General features: G+C 55.3%; 1 non-coding gene across 1 annotated transcript; it reads right to left on the reverse strand.

Annotated features, from left to right (window-relative positions):
• Window positions 1–501: 501 nt before the first annotated feature.
• Window positions 502–589, reverse strand: TRNAS-GCU. The gene has a single exon. It is a non-coding gene; the product is annotated as a tRNA-Ser (tRNA).
• Window positions 590–2,636: the final 2,047 nt, after the last annotated feature.

Here is a 2,636-nt window from a genome sequence, read left to right on the forward strand (position 1 = left end):
GCTGGAAATACACCTGGATGACAAAACTGATTCAGTAATCAGAGGAGAATAATAATAGTACATTCAAACCAAAGTCCCCAAACAGACTAGTAGTGGTTTTTCAGCAGAAAATTTTCAGTTTGGGGAATTTTGTTTTCTCAGTCAGACTTTGCCAAGGGAAGCAGAGAGAAAATGGTTGAGTTGCCTCCTTCAGAACAGCTTGGCCTAGGCACTAGCTCTGGTTCACTGTTGTGGCCTTGCTCAGGTTGGGGGTATTTTAATGATCTGGGGAGGTCCCAGGGTGTTTGGGGGAGATTATGAGGCTGTTCCTTTGAGATAAAAACTAAGAAATGCCGGACTAGAGAATTTTTTTAAAATTCTGGGATTTAGATATTTTATTTGAAGCAAGGGGGGAGGGGCAGCTGAGATTCTGAGGTTTTTGTTTGCAAGAAGCAACATTGTTTGATCTGTCATTGTACCAAGGGGGGAGATGGTTGTCTGTAAAGGAGAACGAAGACTAAATGCAGCCCATGAGGATGGGATTTGAACCCATGCGTGCAGAGCACAATGGATTAGCAGTCCAGTACCTTAACCACTCGGTCACCTCATCTCAGCTGCTAAGACAGGGACAGGAGGAGAAATCTAAGGCTGGCAGAGATAGGGACACTAAGGAGTTTTTAAATACTAAGCATAATCAGGGGCTGAATGAGCTCCCCCCTCACATCTAGTGAGGAGCTGGGGGAAGACTTCAGGAACAGGCCGTGTTTGCACAGACACCCCTACTCTGCCTAGCTATGCAGCATGATGGGGCCGCTTCCTCAAAATGACCAGTTTGGGAGGATGGTGGGTTGCAAATCACTTTAGAATTGAGTGGAATGAAATGTTATTCTCCTCCCTGTATGAGTGAAGGGCAGTGGAACGTACCTAGGACGTCCTGACGGGGGTGGGGGGGAAGGAATCGCTTTCATTGGACTGCAGAGAAGTGATTGAGGACGTCACCCTAACCCAGTGGTCCCCAAACATTTCACACTGCACCCTCGTATCCATGGCTGTGGCCCCTCGGAAGCCGCGGTCGAGAACCGGGGCTGGGAGTGGGGCCGTTGCTTGCTGGGGAGAGGGGTGCGGACAGGGGTAAGGGGGTCGAGGCCGGGCTGGGAGCCAGGGTCCCAGGCTGAGGGTGGGGTTGGGGAAGAGCTGGGACAGAGTGGGGCTGAGTGGGGCTCCCTCCCTGCCCTTCATGGGGGCTGGCTCAGGCCCTGAGGTGCCCCCATCAATCTTCCTCTGTGTCCCCCTAGGAGTCACGCCCCACATTTTGGGGACCACTGACCCCTACTCGCTAAGCAGGGGCTAGTGATGCCAAAGCCCAGGAAAGGGAGAACAAGTGCGGGGCCCCAGCACCGAACCATGACCCCCACGTCTGTGTGTGGCTCCGCCCCTTCCACCCACGGCCCCATCCACTGTCACCTCTGCTCCACCCCTTCCCCCACTGGCCCCACCCTGTCACTCCTTTACCCCGGCCCCGCTGCGGCCCCGAGACCAGAGAAGCTCTGTGCCCTGCTGCAGCCCCCGGGCCGTAGCAGGGAGTGGGAGCTCCTCCAGCCCTGGGGCTGACATGGGGGAGACTTTCCCAGGGGGGCCCATTTGGCCAGGGCCCCTAGTCATGGGCCCCACTGTCCCCTTGGCAACGCAAGGTTTGGGGAGGCTGAGCCCCCCCGAGCCTCCATTACGAGCCGCCCAGGCTACCTCTGCTCAGTGGGTGGCCAGTCTCCCTGTGTCTCTGCTGTTCGTGCTGGGGAGCCTGGCCGGCCTTAGGGGTGGGGCCCCCGGCAGCCGCCCTGGGCTCCAGGGGTCAAAGGGCACCGTGTGGCCGTGCAAAGGTGCTCACTGCTCTCCCCTGCCCCAATGCTCCTCCGTGGCCCCACAGAGGGTGGGGGGAGCGAGGAGCAACACTATGTGCTCCCTGCGTCCTGGTCACTTTCCCCACCTGGGCTGGGCTGTGAGGGGAGCATCAGAAGCTGCTGCTCTCTGCCCTCCCCTGATGCAGCCCGGCTGAGGAAAGTGACCTGGATGCAGGGAGCTCGGATGATGTCCCTTCTCACCCCCCTGCCCCTACTAGGGAAGGCTGCTGTGTGGTGTTTCCATGGCTGCACTTTCAGTGATGCAGGTTTCTCTATCCCATTGTTCCAGGGGCATCCTACTAGATAAAATTGAGCAAGAAATGCTTCCCAGTGGTTTTTAGGACTGGAATTGCTATTTTCAACAGTGATTGCCATTTTTTTTCTAGTTTTGTTTTTTAAAAGGAAGACAGTGATATTGCATTGGCAAATTCCCCATAGAAAAAAAGAATAATAAAGGCACCTCAACTTTTCCTCATTTATGGAGGACAGTCTGATAATATGCATCCAGAGATCCTCCAATCACACAAGCTGAAAATTGTTCCACTTTACTGCAGTTCTGTAACCATGCGGGAACCAGTCCTGTCTGTGTTCTGTGCACATCCAAAATTCCTGCTGAATGATCCGTCCTGGGAGCAAGTTACCAGTGACCCAGGGCAGGGGCAGAAGGAGTGTGCAGGTGTGGGGAGGGGAGCCCAGGGCTGGGGCAGCAGAGGGTGTGTGGTTGAGGGAGCACTGGTGGGGAAGGGGGAGCCCAGAGCT

The sequence above is a fragment of the Mauremys reevesii genome, linkage group 14 (genome assembly GCF_016161935.1).
Source record: "Mauremys reevesii isolate NIE-2019 linkage group 14, ASM1616193v1, whole genome shotgun sequence".
In the NCBI taxonomy this organism is placed as follows: domain Eukaryota; kingdom Metazoa; phylum Chordata; order Testudines; family Geoemydidae; genus Mauremys; species Mauremys reevesii.